General features: G+C 51.4%; 1 protein-coding gene across 1 annotated transcript in view; it reads right to left on the bottom strand.

Moving 5' to 3' along the window:
* The window catches only part of BOC (BOC cell adhesion associated, oncogene regulated), a 136217-nt gene that overhangs the window by 116756 nt on the left and 712 nt on the right, over positions 1-18749 (bottom strand). The window lies entirely within an intron of this gene.

Genomic DNA, 18749 nt, shown 5'->3' with positions numbered 1-18749 from the left:
CCCTTCTTCTCACCCACGTAGCCAACAAACAGTTGGTCATCCACCCGGAACTGGCGTGTGCGATCCATATAGAATGAAAGCGCACGTTTTGGGTCCAGACGATGGAGCCGCTCTTCATCCTTTGAAGGATGCGGAGGCGGGAAGAAGGAGGGCAAGGTGATGGACTGCCCAATGTGAAAAGCAGAGACTACCTTGGGCAGGAAAGAAGGTCTGGTCCGAAGAACCACCTTATCAGGATGAACAGACAAGAAAGGAGGTTGAACAGAAAGAGCCTGGAGCTCACTCACTCTCCTGGCAGAGGTGATGGCTACCAGGAAGGCCGTCTTTAAGGTGAGAAGACGGAGAGGACAGGAATGAAGGGGCTCAAAGGGAGCGCACATCAGGAAAGTCAAAACCAGGTTCAAGTCCCACTGAGGCATCACGAACGGAGCTGGAGGATACATGTGCGTGATGCCCTTTAAGAATCTTAACACAATAGGGGACTTGAACAAAGATGGCTGATCAGGTAGCCTCAAGAAGGCGGAAAGGGCAGAAAGATAGCCCTTGATAGTGCCCAGAGCAGAGCCCTGCTGGGCAAGGGAAAGGAGGAAGAGGAGAACCTCAGATAGAGGGGCAGAAAGGGGATCCACAGCCTTCGCTGTGCACCATGCCACAAATCTGTTCCACCGGCAGGCGTATACCGACTTTGTGGAGGGACGCCTGGCTGCCAGAATGACATCACAGACTTCAGGAGGCAAGTCAAATGGCCTCAACTGTCGCCGCTCAATCTCCACGCATGGAGGTGGAGACTGGACAGGTTCGGGTGGAGGACCGTCCCCCGCTGCTGCGACAGAAGGTCCTCCTGAAGGGGCAGGCGGATCGAGGGACCGACTGTCATGCTGAGTAGCTCGGGATACCAGTACCTTCGAGCCCAGTCCGGAGCCACAAGGATAACTTGGGCCCGGTCGCGCCTGATCTTCTTCAGCACTCTGGGCAGAAGTGGTATAGGCGGAAAGGCGTACAACAGACCGCAACTCCACTCGCGCCGAAAGGCGTCGCCGAGCGAGTGCCGTCTTGGAAACTCCAACGCGCAGAACTGATGACATTGCGCGTTCTCTTCTGTGGCGAATAGATCTAACCAAGGCTCTCCCCATTGCTGAAAGAGGCCTCTCGCCACATCCGAGTTCAGACGCCATTCGTGATCCACCGAGCACCGACGGCTGAGTTCGTCCGCCCTGGCGTTCAGAGAACCTGCCAGGTGTTGAACCGTCAGAGTCACGCCCTGACGTTCCAGCCATTGCCAGAGGCGCAGAGCCTCTTGGCAAAGGGTCCACGACCCCACACCGCCCTGTTTGTTGCAGTACCACATGGCGGTGGTGTTGTCCGTGAACACCTGCACTACACTCCCGTTGACAAAGGGGAGGAATGCCTTCAGTGCCAGGCGAATCGCCCGCAGCTCCAACATGTTGATATGGAGCCGGGACTCCGCCGGAGACCAGAGGCCTCTGATCTCCGCCTCTCCCAAGTGGCCACCCCAGCCTTGGAGGGACGCGTCCGTCACAACCACGTGCTCCGGCTGGGGAAGGGAGAGGGATCTGCCCCTGACCCAATCGCGGTCTGTAAGCCACCACTGCAACTGTCTCGCAGTGCCCTCCGAGATCAGGACATGGTCGGATAGGTTGCCCTGATGCTGGGCCCACTGAAACTTCAGGTCCCACTGCAGAGCCCGCATCCGCCATCTGGCGTGATGCACCAGAAGGATGCAGGAGGCCATCAGCCCCAGAAGCCGCAGCGTCAACCTGACCGAAACCCGGGATAACGGCTGAAAGATGGGAATCAGAGCCTGAATATCCCGGACCCGCCGTTCCGGGGGATAAACCCGAAACTGCGCCGAGTCGAGAACCGCTCCGATGAAAAGGAGCTTTTGAGAGGGACACAGGTGTGATTTCGGCACATTGATGGAAAACCCCAACTCGTGCAGGAGGTCTGCCGTCATCTGAAGGTGGTGGACGACTGTCTGGGGCGAGCCCGCCTTCAACAGCCAGTCGTCGAGGTAGGGGAAGACTGAAACCCCTAACCGGCGCAGATGAGCTGCGACCACCGCCATCACTTTCGTGAACACCCGTGGGGCGCTGGTAAGGCCGAATGGGAGCACGATAAACTGAAAATGCTCGTGGCCTACCGTGAACCGCAGGTAACGCCGGTGGGCCGGCAGGACGGGGATGTGAAAGTACGCATCCTGCAAGTCCAACGCTACCATCCAGTCTTGTGGGTCTAGAGCAGCCAAGACCTGAGCCAAAGTCAACATCTTGAACTTCTCCTTCCGGAGGAAGCCGTTGACGTTCCGTAGATCCAAGATAGGACGCAGGCCTCCCTTGTCCTTCTTGGGTACCAGAAAGTAGTGGGAGTAGCAACCACACCCTACTTCTGGCCCAGGAACGCGCTCGATGGCCCCCTTGGCCAAGAGGGCCGTAACTTCCTCCTGCAGAAGTGTCAAGTGGTCCCCCGACACACGGTGGTTCTGCGGTGGCATGGCTGGAGGAGTGGACTCGAAGGGGAGGGCATAGCCCCTTCGGACAAGCTGCAGCACCCACCTGTCCGATGTTATCGCGCGCCAGCGGGAGTGGTGATGGCGAACCCTGCCACCCACTGGCGTCACGTGAGCCCGAAAGCTCGGACTAGGAAGGCTTGGATGCCGCAGCGGAGGGAGGCGTGGACTGACCACGACGCTGGCCTCTACCGCCACCACGGCGGAAACCACGGGCGCCACCGCGCTGGGGAGCGCTCTGCGCCGCGTGGCTGGCAGCACGTGTGGGACCTCCTCTCCCTTGGCCACGAAAGGGCCGAAACGAACCCGTCTGCTGGCGCTGGGTCTGGGTCGAGAGACCCAAGGACTTGGCCGTGACCCTGGAGTCCTTGAAGCGCTCCAGCGCGTGGTCCGCTTTGTCACCAAATAGGCGACTGCCATCAAATGGCATGTCCATAAGCGTATTTTGGACGTCTGGTGAGAAGTTGGCAGATCTCAGCCAGGCATGGCGACGAATCGCCACCGTAGTGGACATGGCCCGTCCCAGGGAGTCCGTGGTGTCCAGACCACAACGGATCGAGTACCGCGCCGCATCCCGGCCTTCAACAAAGGCCCGGGTGAGCTTGTCCCGCACTTCCTGGGGGCATTGCGGCAAACACTCCTCGACCGTATCCCACAGGGAGTGGGTGTAGCGGCCCAAGAGGCACGCGGTGTTACAAGACCGCAGTCCAGCACTCAAAGAGGAAAACACTTTCTTTCCGAATTGGTCGTACCTCTTTGATTCCCGGTCGGGCGGAGCCGACGGAAATGCGGACTGCGAAGTGGAGGCCTGGATCACCAGACTCTCCGGGGAGGGATGGGTGGACAGGAAGGCAGGGTCGTCCGCGCAGGGACGGTGACGCCTGGCAACGTTCCGGTCAACCGGCGCACCAGAGGCGGGCCTGGACCAGGTGCCCAGAAGGACATCCGTCAGGGCCTCATTAAACGGCAGCAGAGGCTCCTGGGGGCATGACTGCGGTTTAAAAACTTCCGTCAGGATATTCGGTTTGACCTTCGCGACGGGGAGCTCAAGGTGTAAGGCCTTGGCAGCCCTCATCAGGACCACCGAATAGGCAGCACCCGCCTCGGACGCCACAGGGGACGGAGAGACAAACCCAGGGTTGGGCGACTCGTCCAGGCCACTGGCATCACCCAGATCACCTACCCAGTCCACATCGTACTGGCAGGCACGGGATAGAGGGTCCTCAGACCCCTCCCAACCCTCACCATACTCCTCCTCGTCATACCCATATTCTGGGTCGACGATATAGACATCGGGGTCAACAGGCCCCATCGGCGTCGGGTCCGGCGTCGGCCGACGCCGGTCCGGCTCCGAGTCCGGAGTCGGGGAGGAAAGGGGGGTGGCGCCGCGCGGCGTCGGTGCCGGGGACCCGACGCCGGCCGGAGCCGACGGCGGAGTCGCTGCACCACGCGGGGGCGGTACCCTGGGCTGGCCCACAGGAACCGACGCCGGAGAGGCCGGGAGACCAGCCGGCGACGAACCAGAGGGAACCAGCGGCGCCGGGGCCGGAGCCACCGGCGGCGCCGGGGCAGGAGCACCCGAACCGCTCGGGCCCCCAGACGGGACCGACGGGCCCGCAGGCGCCGAAGGCCCCGCCGGAGAAGACCTCGCCCTCATAGCAATGAGGAAGGCCTCGATCTCCTCACGCGACGCGCCTTCCCCAGGGACCGACAGGTGTGGGGCAGACGGCGTCGGCGACCCATGCGGGACCGCGGGGGTGGGGTCACCCGAGCCCCCGGCCGCAGCACGCGGGCGTCGGGGGGAGTCGGGGGTGCGATGGCGACGCCCCGACTTCTTGTGCTTACCTGACGAGCCGGAGGAATGGTGGCGACTCCCGGAGCGCCCATGGCGGCTCCGCGACCGTTCCCTCGACCGCTCCCTCGACCTCCGACCGGACCGGGACCGCTCTCGACGCGGGGCCGACAACCGGAGCTCGAGAAGCTTGCGGGACCGCTCCCGCCTAGCTTTTCCAGTCAAGGCCCGACAGTCGACGCAGGACTCCACGTCGTGGTCCGCGCCCAGACACCGGAGGCAGAGTCGATGGTGGTCGGTGACCGACATCAGGCGGTCGCACTCGTCACAACTCTTGAAACCGGGCATCCTACCGGCACCGTAAAGATCAATCAGTTAACAAAAAACTTGGTCAAAAGACCGGAGTACTGCTCTTCGGATCTGCGCTAACTGGCGCGGAAAAAAGAAGAACTGACGTCAGCGCGCGGAGGCGGCGTCTATATACTCCAGCGACGTCATCACGGCGCACGACGCCGACGACGCGGAGCCGCAGGGGACGCCTGCAGACGACGCCTACCGACGCGCAGGGGTACTGCTACGCAAAAGTTTCCGGATCCAGACTGACGCCTGGGGATATTCTAAGGTAAGGAATCTAATACTAACCTGTTTCTTTCAGATATAGCAAGCTACACCCATGGGTAAAGATTGTAGGGTTACCGCGTGGCCCACATGGGACGCGTTTTGTCGTCATGTGGGATGACCAATGGGAGGCTCTTCCGGCATCACGTGACTCTACGCAGCGAGGGGGGCCTGATATACTTAGCTTTGTCTCAGACGAACCTCAAAACACAGTGTTCAATTTAACTAAACACATGCTTTCTTCCTACCAATTATCTCGATGTTTACACATTGCTGTTTCTCAGAATGTTTTTTAGATGCCATGTTTCATGCCAGGAAAGGAAAGGAGGCTTCTTTTCCATTTTCAACTTTTTAAAGTGGTTGTGTTCTTCATAAGATTTTTTTAAGTCCTTGCCAGTTTGTTGTTCATAATAAAATTATATATATTTATCATTACTTTATTCTTATTTTTTTCCAGACTGCCCACTAAAATCAAACACTCGCTGCTGGTAGCGGAAGGAACACCAAGTAAAAGTGCAGATTGGGTAAGTAGGACTAGAAACAGTTCATTGCTAAGGAAACAGCAACCCACCAGTTACTACAAAACTAACCCTTACGACTTTATTGCGAGTATTCACAGATATTATATTTTTTTGTGTGTCAGATTTCTTTTAGCACCACTTCAACACACCAGCAAAAACTTCTTTGCTGCGCCACCAGACACAAAGCTGCACCTCACTGATGAGGCACAGTAAGGCCCTTCCTTGCTCCGCCACTGGACCCAAAGCTGCACCTCACTGATGAGGCACAGTAAGGCCCTTCCTTGCTCCGCCACTGGACCCAAAGCTGCACCTCACTGATGAGGCACAGTAAGGCCCTTCCTTGCTCCGCCACTGGACCCAAAGCTGCACCTCACTGATGAGGCACAGTAAGGCCCTTCCTTGCTCCGCCACTGGACCCAAAGCTGCACCTCACTGATGAGGCACAGTAAGGCCCTTCCTTGCTCCGCCACTGGACCAAAGCTGCACCTCACTGATGAGGCACAGTAAGGCCCTTCCTTGCTCCGCCACCGGACCCAAAGCTGCACCTCACTGATGAGGCACAGTCCGGTCATTTTACACCTCTCCACTGGACCCCAAGCTGCACCTCACTGATGAGGCACAGTAAGGCCCTTCCTTGCTCCGCCACTGGACCCAAAGCTGCACCTCACTGATGAGGCACAGTAAGGCCCTTCTTTACTCTGCCACCAGACACAAAGCTGCACCTCACCGATGAGGCACAGTAAGACCCTTCCTTGCTCCGCCACGGGACCCAAAGCTGCACCTCACTGATGAGGCACAGTCCGGTCATTTTACACCTCTCCACTGGACCCCAAGCTGCACCTCACTGATGAGGCACAGTAAGGCCCTTCCTTGCTCCGCCACCGGACCCAAAGCTGCACCTCACTGATGAGGCACAGTAAGGCCCTTCTTTACTCTGCCACCAGACACAAAGCTGCACCTCACCGATGAGGCACAGTAAGACCCTTCCTTGCTCCGCCACGGGACCCAAAGCTGCACCTCACTGATGAGGCACAGTCCGGTCATTTTACACCTCTCCACTGGACCCCAAGCTGCACCTCACTGATGAGGCACAGTAAGGCCCTTCCTTGCTCCGCCACTGGACCAAAGCTGCACCTCACTGATGAGGCACAGTAAGGCCCTTCCTTGCTCCGCCACCAGACTCAAAGCTGCACCTCACTGATGAGGCACAGTAAGGCCCTTCCTTGCTCCGCCACTGGACCCAAAGCTGCACCGCACTGATGAGGCACAGTAAGGCCCTTCCTTGCTCCGCCACCAGACTCAAAGCTGCACCTCACTGATGAGGCACAGTAAGGCCCTTCCTTGCTCCGCCACTGGACCAAAGCTGCACCTCACTGATGAGGCACAGTAAGGCCCTTCCTTGCTCCGCCACCGGACCCAAAGCTGCACCTCACTGATGAGGCACAGTAAGGCCCTTCCTTGCTCCGCCACTGGACCCAAAGCTGCACCTCACTGATGAGGCACAGTAAGGCCCTTCCTTGCTCCGCCACTGGACCCAAAGCTGCACCTCACTGATGAGGCACAGTAAGGCCCTTCCTTGCTCCGCCACTGGACCCAAAGCTGCACCTCACTGATGAGGCACAGTAAGGCCCTTCCTTGCTCCGCCACTGGACCCAAAGCTGCACCTCACTGATGAGGCACAGTAAGGCCCTTCCTTGCTCCGCCACTGGACCCAAAGCTGCACCTCACTGATGAGGCACAGTAAGGCTCTTCTTATCTCCGCCACTGGACCCAAAGCTGCACCTCACTGATGAGGCGCAGTAAGGCCCTTCCTTGCTCCGCCACTGGACCCAAAGCTGCACCTCACTGATGAGGCACAGTAAGGCCCTTCCTTGCTCCGCCACTGGACCCAAAGCTGCACCTCACTGATGAGGCACAGTAAGGCTCTTCTTATCTCCGCCACCGGACCCAAAGCTGCACCTCACTGATGAGGCACAGTAAGGCCCTTCCTTGCTCCGCCACTGGACCCAAAGCTGCACCTCACTGATGAGGCACAGTAAGGCCCTTCCTTGCTCCGCCACTGGACCCAAAGCTGCACCTCACTGATGAGGCACAGTAAGGCCCTTCCTTGCTCCGCCACTGGACCCAAAGCTGCACCTCACTGATGAGGCACAGTAAGGCTCTTCTTATCTCCGCCACTGGACCCAAAGCTGCACCTCACTGATGAGGCGCAGTAAGGCCCTTCCTTGCTCCGCCACTGGACCCAAAGCTGCACCTCACTGATGAGGCACAGTAAGGCTCTTCTTTACTCTGCCACCAGACACAAAGCTGCACCTCACCGATGAGGCACAGTAAGACCCTTCCTTGCTCCGCCACGGGACCCAAAGCTGCACCTCACTGATGAGGCACAGTCCGGTCATTTTACACCTCTCCACTGGACCCCAAGCTGCACCTCACTGATGAGGCACAGTAAGGCCCTTCCTTGCTCCGCCACCGGACCCAAAGCTGCACCTCACTGATGAGGCACAGTAAGGCCCTTCCTTGCTCCGCCACTGGACCAAAGCTGCACCTCACTGATGAGGCACAGTAAGGCCCTTCCTTGCTCCGCCACCAGACTCAAAGCTGCACCTCACTGATGAGGCACAGTAAGGCCCTTCCTTGCTCCGCCACTGGACCAAAGCTGCACCTCACTGATGAGGCACAGTAAGGCCCTTCCTTGCTCCGCCACCGGACCCAAAGCTGCACCTCACTGATGAGGCACAGTAAGGCCCTTCCTTGCTCCGCCACTGGACCCAAAGCTGCACCTCACTGATGAGGCACAGTAAGGCCCTTCCTTGCTCCGCCACTGGACCCAAAGCTGCACCTCACTGATGAGGCACAGTAAGGCCCTTCCTTGCTCCGCCACTGGACCCAAAGCTGCACCTCACTGATGAGGCACAGTAAGGCCCTTCCTTGCTCCGCCACTGGACCCAAAGCTGCACCTCACTGATGAGGCACAGTAAGGCTCTTCTTATCTCCGCCACTGGACCCAAAGCTGCACCTCACTGATGAGGCGCAGTAAGGCCCTTCCTTGCTCCGCCACTGGACCCAAAGCTGCACCTCACTGATGAGGCACAGTAAGGCCCTTGTTTACTCCGCCACTGGACCCAAAGCTGCACCTCACTGATGAGGTACAGTAAGGCCCTTCTTTACTCCGCCACTGGACCCAAAGCTGCACCTCACTGATGAGGCACAGTCAGGTCATAGTACACCTCTTCACTGGACCCAAAGCTGCACCTCACTGATGAGGCACAGTAAGGCCCTTCCTTGCTCCGCCACTGGACCCACAGCTGCACCTCACTGATGAGGCACAGTAAGGCCCTTCCTTGCTCCACCACTGGACCCAAAGCTGCACCTCACTGATGAGGCACAGTAAGGCCCTTCCTTGCTACGCCACTGGACCCAAAGCTGCACCTCACTGATGAGGCACAGTAAGGCCCTTCCTTGCTCCACCACTGGACCCAGAGTTGCACCTCACTGATGAGGCACAGTAAGGCCCTTCCTTGCTCCGCCACTGGACCCAAAGCTGCACCTCACTGATGAGGCACAGTCTGGTCATTGTACACCTCTCCACTGGACCCAAAGCTGCACCTCACTGATGAGGCACAGTAAGGCCCTTTCTTGCTCCGCCACCAGACCCAAAGCTGCACCTCACTGATGAGGCACAGTAAGGCCATTCTTTGCTCCGCCACCAGACACAAAGCTGCACCTCACTGATGAGGCACAGTAAGGCTCTTCCTTGCTCCGCCACTGGACCCAAAGCTGCATCTCACTGATGAGGCACAGGAAGGTTGAAACTGGTCCACGTTGTTTTTGTTCCCATTCAGAGTGGAACTGGCATGAGAAATGCTTCTATTGGAGTAGGACCAAGGCTGATTTGCATACGATTGGTCCTCTCAAGCAATGGCACAGACCAGAAAAAAGAACAATATACTGGGTTCCGATTAATTCCATCTATAATATGGGATATTGTATTACATTTCTATTTTAATCTCTACGACATAACATGCACTATAAAGTTTGATAGGCCTGGTAACATGTAGGGATTTCAAGGAGAAACAATCAAGTTTCAGCAGACAGAACTGCTGCTTCCCAGCAGAGAAGGTGACACTTCCAAACATGCAACAGTGGAGATGCGCATTGCTAAATCGGAGCAAAGATACCAGCAGACAGATGTGCTGCTAAATCTCAGCAGAGATACAAAGTGGTAAATGTCAGCAGACGAATAGTGCGAAACCACAACGGAGATGCGCATTATTCTCAGCAGAGATACATTTTCCAAAGTCTGTGCAGAGGCACTGCTAATTTTCTGCTAAAGCATGTGCAGCTGAATCAGACGGGTACACACTGCTGAGTAATACAAGAGACAAATGATGCTTAATAATTGAATAGATAAACTCTGAAAAACTTCAGAGGCGCTTAACTAGTAAAACTGCAGGAGATGTGTGTGGCCATATCTGACAGGGGATACACACTACTTTAGATCCTACAAGACTACACACAGTGGTGCCTATTGGGCATGGATGCCGCCCTGAACCCTCCAGCACCCTAGGATGTGGGGAGCCCAGCCAGCACTTCGGAATCAGCTCAAGAAGCCTAAAGACACTTTCACCAAACGTTTGCGCTACGTCATTTACATACATACATAATGGTCATTAGCACTTAAATTACACACACAATACAAGCGTGAACATACACGCGAGACCACAGGCTTGGCCTGCTTTTGGGGATGGGTTAAAGTGTAGTATTTGGATCTGGGGAGGATAAGCCAGGGGTACCAGACAGGATGAAGAGGATGGTCAAGGCACATCCTGGGTACCAGACAGGATGAGGAGGATGCTCAAGGCCCATCCTGGGTACCAGACAGGATGAAGAGGATGGTCAAGGCACATCCTGGGTACCAGACAGGATGAGGAGGATGCTCAAGGCCCATCCTGGGTACCAGACAGGATGAGGAGGATGCTCAAGGCCCATCCTGGGTACCAGACAGGATGAAGAGGATGGCCACGGCACATCCTGGGTACCAGACAGGATGAAGAGGATGCTCCAGGCACCTCCTGTGTATGCGAGGCTCTGGTATGAGCTACCACTGAGGACAATGCTGTGGGCGAGGTGGAGATTTTGGGCAATTGGTGGCCCAAGGCACACGTTAACGGGCAGCTCAAAAACACACACACAAAACAAGCATAGGCAATGCCATCCGGTCTGGTGCTGGCTACCAGCCTTTTGGCTTTGACAACGTTGGCATTGTTGTGTCATGGTTGGTCCTGTGCATGGCTGCTTTGTGTCTGCGGTTCTTCCCTTACACCCCTGATGTCCACAGGTTCCTGGTATGTGCACGTGTACCTGCTGCTGCAACACTGTTTGTCCTTTGCACCCCTGTGCTGTCCTGCAACTTAGTTCTTTGATGCCTCTGCGCGTGTCTCGTTTATGCCTGATGTTAGTTGTGAAGCTTCTCTGCTGCAGGTGAGATTGTGTACTTATGTGGGAAGTGCTCACAGGAAAACTGCACTACTGCCGTGCAAGCTGCGTGTGACACTTTTAACGAATGGAGTTGTGGGCCACTTAGGGTAGCTCCACACAAACCACCACATTTGTGGGTTTTTAAAAACAATATTCGTGATTTACCACACAAATACATTCAGATTTACTACGTGTGAAGATCAGAATAAATGCGTTTTGCTGTCGGCCTCTAGAGGGAACACCAAACCTAGGGACACACGTTACCTGAAACGTTTGTGACTCTGGATTGTTTTAAAACTATCTCGCCGCGGTACTACAACAGGCCTCGGACTGTAGTCACGTCACTTCCTGTGTCTCCACGCGCCTCGCTGTGTACGGTTACAGGTTACATTCCCAACAAGAAAATAATACACAATCATTTATATAATTCACCAGAATCTAAAGTAAGCTGGCACTTGTGCAACAGGTGCAAATATTTAAATTACTCATGTCATCAATCTCGAAAGGAAGAGGACAGGGATGGCGGAAGTGACATCACATACGTGTGCGTCCCCTCTTCCAAAGAGTGTCTTGTCCCATTTTTAGCCCCTCAAAAAGGCCCTCATTTGCTCCTGAAGCAAAAGGAGTGAAAACTGCGCTAGTTACTGGCCACACCATGGACCAATCGTCGGCTTCACGACCAGGAGTAGCGACGTCACGGCGGGGGAGGAACAGCTGCAAACCCTAGTGACGTTCGCGGTATCTGTGGAGTTTCAGGACTGCAGCCAGCGGTGAAACCCACCGGACTACCGGCAGTTAGTGTACCGAATCGCTGGTAAAATGGAATCCTGAGAAAATCTACTATATGTTATATATATATATATATATGTTATATATATATATATATATATATAAATAAAACTAACCACTAGAGTATGTAGTATACCTTTGTACTCACTACCATTCCTATGCGATTCTTAGAGTTTATCCATTTGTATCTCTTCCTCGAGTGACTTTGCAACTTGTACATGTTTTTTTTCCTATTTGTATCTCTTCCCTGAGTGACTTTACAACGTGTACATTTGCATTTTTTTCCTGTTTGTATCTTTTATTTAACTCATGTAATCCTAAATCCATATGTTTTGCAACTGTTTCTTTTGTAAAGCGCTCTGACACCTTCGGGTAATGTTCGCGCTATAGAAAATCGCATTAAATAAATACATAAATAAAATAAAATAAAAAAGCAGCCTGAGGCTTCCTGTCCTCTCAGATGTCACCCCCACCCCCACCTGCTTACAACTCAGGTGTCTGGTCTGGCCCACTTCCGGGGAAGGCATTTGTGGGCCCGGAGGGAGGCCACGCGCGGCTCCCACCAGGCCCGGGTACATCTCATGCGGCCACAAGCAAGGATGGCACAGCCATGAATTAACCAGAGGTGCACTGGCAGTGACTGGCTGCTGCAACAACGTTTACACAGAAAGACTTGTGTAAAAACAACTTGTGTACAGACAGTTCAGTACAAAACAACTGGTGTCTGACACTCCAGCGCTAAAACAAAGTTTACACAGAAGGACCAGTGTAAAAACAACTCGTGTACAGTTAGTCCAGTGCAAAAACAACTTGTGTCTGACACTCCAGCGCTAAAACAAAGTTTACACAGGAGGACCAGTGCAAAAACAACATGTGTACAGACAGTCCAGTGCAAAACTACTTGTGTCTGACACTGCAGCGCTAAAACAAAGTTTACACAGAAGGACCAGTGCAAAAACAACATGTGTACAGACAGTCCAGTGCAAAAACAACATGTGTACAGACAGTCCAGCGCTAAAACAACTTGTGTCTGACACTCCAGCGCTAAAACAAAGTTTACACAGAAGGACCAGTGCAAAAACAACATGTGTACAGACAGTCCAGAGCAAAATCAACGTGTGTACAGACAGTCCAGTGCAAAAACAACATGTGAACAGACAGTCCACAGCAAAATCAACGCGTGTACAGACAGTCCAGTGCAAAAACAACATGTGTACAGACAGTCCAGTGCAAAAACAACATGTGTACAGTTAGTCCAGTGCAAAACTACTTGTGTCTGATACTGCAGCGCTAAAACAAAGTTTACACAGAAGGACCAGTGCAAAAACAACATGTGTACAGACAGTCCAGTGCAAAAACAACATGTGTACAGACAGTCCAGCGCTAAAACAACTTGTGTCTGACACTCCAGCGCTAAAACAAAGTTTACACAGGAGGACCAGTGCAAAAACAACATGTGTACAGACAGTCCAGTGCAAAACTACTTGTGTCTGACAATGCAGCGCTAAAACAAAGTTTACACAGAAGGACCAGTGTAAAAACAACTCGTGTACAGACAGTCCAGTGCAAAAACAACATGTGTACAGACAGTCCAGTGCAAAAACAACATGTGTACAGACAGTCCACAGCAAAATCAACGCGTGCACAGACAGTCCAGTGCAAAAACAACATGTGTACAGTTAGTCCAGTGCAAAACTACTTGTGTCTGACACTGCAGCGCTAAAACAAAGTTTACACAGAAGGACCAGTGCAAAAACAACATGTGTACAGACAGTCCAGTGCAAAAACAACATGTGTACAGACAGTCCAGCGCTAAAACAAAGTTTACACAGAAGGACCAGTGCAAAAACAACATGTGTACAGACAGTCCAGTGCAAAAACAACATGTGTACAGACAGTCCAGCGCTAAAACAAAGTTTACACAGAAGGACCAGTGCAAAAACAACATGTGTACAGACAGTCCAGTGCAAAACTATTTGTGTCTGACACTCCAGCGCTAAAACAAAGTTTACACAGAAGGACCAGTGCAAAAACAACATGTGTACAGACAGTCCAGTGCAAAAACAACTTGTGCACTGACAGTCCAGTGCAAAAACAACTTATAGCTGACGATGCTGTGCTAAAACAACATTTGCATTGACTGTCCAGTGCAAAAACAACTTATATCTGAAGATTCTGTGCAAAAACAACATTCACACAGAAAGACCAGTGTAAAAACATCTGCACTTGCAGTCCATTGCAAAAACAACTTTAGTACTGACAGCCCAGTTATAAAGCAACATTTGCACTGACAGTCCAGTACTACAACGACAATTACACAGAAACACCAGTGTAAAAACAAGATTGTCTCAGTTATGGGTGGTATCTGTGCCATAAGCACAACTACATTTCAAGGACGCATGTTCAGCGAAGCCAGCCTCCTCTCGAACAGAATGTGAAAAATGCGCCTTAAATTACCCCTGGGTATCTGGGACCGATTACCCTTTCGAATATTAAAACCCGATGAAGTAATAACAGATTAATATCTGTCAGTTCGGCGAGTTAAATGAGAACCAGGAGGTTCGGTTCTGCACCCACACGAGGTCATCCAATTATAAGGCATCCTCGTATTTTGTTTAATGTTCCCTACTGGAAATTAATGGCAGCTTTGCCTATCCAGTGACATTTCTGGTAGAAATGCTGTTGTTACTGTATCTAAACATAATAGGCAATTTCGTATTTTTTCCTAGGTTTGTTTAAACTTTTCTCAAATAAATACCCTATGAACTGTATTCTCTTTTAAACAGCTGGTGGGCCCCACCTCTCCATTCCTCATTTGTATAGAATTGGTTGAAAATTATGTTTTCTGGTTGATAAATGAATATGTACAACTGTGAGTTTTAAAGTTGTAGGTACTCGGGGCCGCCCAGGCCAATGCACAATAGAAATATGTGCCCAAGATCACATTCTCATAGGTTTTTCCTGCAGAGGAATGGGGCTGCTCGGGGTTACACCCCAAGGCTGATCTTTAACTCGTCTAGCATCGCTGGCTCTGGCCCTAATCTCGCGATGCCTGGAGCCCCCAAGCCGCGCGCATCCCAATGGGCACTTGACCAATCCAATGGTTTCTTCTGGCACAGATCATCTCCGCGGCTGACCCGGGGCAAATAACCCTCATGAAAAGATAAAGAAAACATAGTTGTCAAAATGATTCATGCTTGAATGTTCAGCGAGTAGCGCTAAGCATGCTGGGGCTTGTAGTTTCGCCCTGTTCACTCAAGGGTATGCAACAAGTTCTTTCAAGGTTGGTATGGTTACTTGCATTCTATTGTTGGCACACATTTTATAAATGTCTGAAAACCGGACCCATGACTTGGGACAGGTTTCCAGATGTGAAAACTTCTAGAACTGTCCCGTATTACCCCAAAAAATAAAAATTAAAAAAATTAAGCTCTATAAATCTTGCGCAATTTTTGCTTCCACATAATACATACATTCTTTGGTGGTCGCATTGCACAAACATTTTGCATGCATTGTAAAATAGGACGCTTCACTTTTTGTGGTGACGTAGTGCAGAACAAGATCAGGAAAATCGGTGTGCGCGAGGAGGTGTGAGACACCAGCAACAGAAATCGTGCACTGTGGACTCGCTGGTGCTTGTGAAAATGGCACAAGTCTTGGGCGTGTGAGGCAGCAGCCCCCACTTTATTCCAGGCCGGATCAGTGCAAATCTGATCAAATGTGTCCAAGTGGGGAAGGCGGGATTCGAACCCGGGTCCCTGCCTCCAAACACTGCTTTCAGTCTCATGCCTACAGCTAGAGGGCAGCTCGAAAGGGTGGTAACGTGGACTGCTAAAGACAAACCCCAGACTCGGCCCATGTGCGCGGATGACAGCCAGCCTGTCACTCACCGCGTGGGTAGACCGGGTGTTAGCACAGACTTCCGGCTGTCTGTCCTTAACATGCAAGGCCAACCCTGTCTCCAGCTGTACACTTCCGGCGTCCGCTCCATCACTCCCCTGCATGGCTTAGGGCAGGTTTTGGAAATGCATTCACTGCCAGTTTATTTAACTGGCGGTGTTTTTGTGATTGTTTACATAAAAGTTTTCATACAGCACTTGCTTTTAACATCTTGCTGATTCGTGACACTTTACACAACAGGTTCAATTACCACCCAATTCAGTGGCAGTTTGTATATTCTGGGCCCGAGTCACAGAACTAACTTAAGACAAAATCCTAAAATTACTACCATTTTGGTATTCACAGAAGGCACTTACTCATTTCGGTATTCACAGAAGTTAGGACTCCTAACTTTAGGACGCCTAAATGCCTTCTGTGAATACCAAAAGTCTTAAAATTAGGATTTTTCTCAGTTTAGTAGTAGTAACATTAGGACTCCTAACTTTAAGACTTTCGATATTCACAGAAGGCATTTAGGAGTCCTAAAGTTAGGAGTCCTAATGTTACTACTACTACTAAACTGAGAAAAATCCTAACTTTAAGACTTTCGGTATTCACAGAGGGCATTTAGGCGTCCTAAAGTTAGGACTCCTAACTTCTGTGAATACCGAAATGAGTAAGTGCCTTCTGTAAATACCAAAATGGTAGTAAGTTTAGGATTTTGTCTTAAGTTAGTTCTATTGAATCGGGCCTAAGTAATAAAAGTTATACATCCCATTCCACAGACACAAAATGCAGGTGAAGAGTTGTCTGCATTTTCTCCCTTTACGGCAGCTTCCATGTTAGTATGGAGCTAATTTCTGTGCAGCTGGCGCACTGCGTTCGGGTTGTTAAAATGTTCTCTGAAGTTTGGACTTAGAAGCCATTCTAACATAGTTTTCCGCACAGCTTCAAAGGGGTGAGTAACTTTTACAGATAATTTGCCATTTAAAATGATGGTTTTCCAAGCCCTCGAAAAAGCCAGGGATGGATGAAAGTTTACCCAATCACACAAGGCCACTTGTCAGATGTGATGGTAATAAAAATAACAACGAGACTCATAGCAATAACTTGTTTTGTGTGTAACTTACTCACAAGTCTTGTGGTTTCTTTGGGCCCGATTCACAGAACTAACTTAAGACAAAATCCTAAACTTACTACCATTTTCGTATTCACAGAAGCCAATTACTTACTCATTTTGAGTTACTTACTCATTTCGGTATTCACAGAAGTTAGGAGTCCCAACTTTAGGACTCCTAAATGCCTTCTGTGAATACCGAAAGTCTTAAAATTAGGATTTTTCTCGGGTTAGTAGTAGTAAAATTGAGAAAAATCCTAATTTTAAGACTTTCGGTATTCACAGAAGGCATTTAGGAGTCCTAAAGTTGGGACTCCTAACTGCTGTGAATACCAAAATGAGTAAGTACCTTCTGTTAATACCAAAATGAGTAAGTGCCTTCCAAAATGGTAGTACGTTTAGGATTTTGTCTTAAGTTAGTTCTGTGAATCGGGCCCAGAGTGCTTAGTTTATGTCAATCGTGCGCTCAACCAATAAACTAACATACGGCTGGGTACCAGGACCACCTGTCCACCGTTCTGAGTTTAAAAACCATCCCTTCATCCCACACTCCAAACTACAGAGTGGACCAGGACCTCCAACCCACCTTCCCTAGCTGTCCAACAACATCTTAGCACCTGCTTTTTAGTCAAGCAACTCTGCATTCTGGGACTTGTAGTTTCACTTTTGCCTTTCTAAACACAGGTCTAGGAGAGGCAGTGAACCAACCATGATTGAGTCTGGAAGTCAGCCTCGTGCTGAGGTCACAAATGACAGCTAACCGCCTGGACCCCGAGGCTGCTCTCTGCCCAGCTTTTTAGGCCTATTGCTTACGTTTTCTCTCCAAAATCTGGCTTCACTGAACGGCTTTGAAAGTCAAAATATAAGGCAGACAGTGCTATGGCCAAGATTTGATGCTGGATTCAATTCCTGAAGGTTTCCACTTTTGTTGTCAAAATACAGGACTACAAGTACCAGAATGCAAAGGGAAAACAACTGGGAAAACAAGCAGTATACACGTAACAGAGACCTGTCTGACATAACCAATACAGTGTCATCAAACATGCACTTCATGGCCACGCACAGCCTGGATCTATTCACAATTAATTCGCTCATCGGGGTGGTAACATGATTTTAAAAAATCCTGAAACAGAAACAAGGTAGTAATCAGTGTAGAAGCAAAAACAGAGCTGGTGACTAAGTTGCGCCTGCGGTGTTGCAAGAAACCACGAAGTGGTGATTACACGTGCTCAATTCCCCACCCCTTGCCAAACCAAAGACTCATCGAAGCGCTAAGATGATTTTGGGGTGATAAATGGGCGCTTTCCAATTTAGTACAACATGTTACAGGAGCAGGAGAGCACAATTACAGATCACACAATCACAGCACACAATTTACAGTTGAATTTTGCATTGAAGCAACAGCTTCCCTCAGCGCCGTGAAACAGCAAAGCTTGGTGGCAAGCACTATATGAAAAACACGTCATTTATTATCCCAAATATCTCAATGTCTCCAGTGCTCGCCGTCAGCAGTCCGTGTTTTGCATTCCGGCTCTTGCAGCCACGAAATGACAACATGGAAAATCGGCCTACAAGTACCAGGATGCAAAGCGAGAGGACCTGTTGACAGGCGCGAGCGAGCTGGGGCGTCTCATCAGTTTGTACCGCGAGTACACACCCCCGCTGTCACTCCTTACAGTTCTGATCGAGTTTCTAAACAACAACAACTTAAACTCGTAAAGTTGCACAGTGAAGGTGGTTTAAATGTGTCTCTCGAGACAAGATTTGTACACAGTAAACACACATTTTCTGGCAATAGCACTCCCACAGAAACAACGACAGAGACAGCAGCATAACAACATTACACGCGTCTTGGTGGAATTTCATTTTCCTCGCCACATGGGACAAACAGCCGCGGCGCACTGACAAAAACTGCCCAGTGAGCAGGCACAATGCACATTTCACACACACGGAGCACAAACACACTCGCTTCTCTCCAAGCGCAACCCTGCGGAGGAAGAAGGGGGAAAGCACCCCGGTACACAT

Source organism: Lissotriton helveticus, chromosome 8 (assembly GCF_964261635.1).
Source record: "Lissotriton helveticus chromosome 8, aLisHel1.1, whole genome shotgun sequence".
NCBI classification, from domain to species: Eukaryota; Metazoa; Chordata; class Amphibia; order Caudata; family Salamandridae; genus Lissotriton; species Lissotriton helveticus.
Note: the sequence above shows the minus strand (reverse complement) of the source record. Positions and strands in the feature narration are given on the sequence as shown.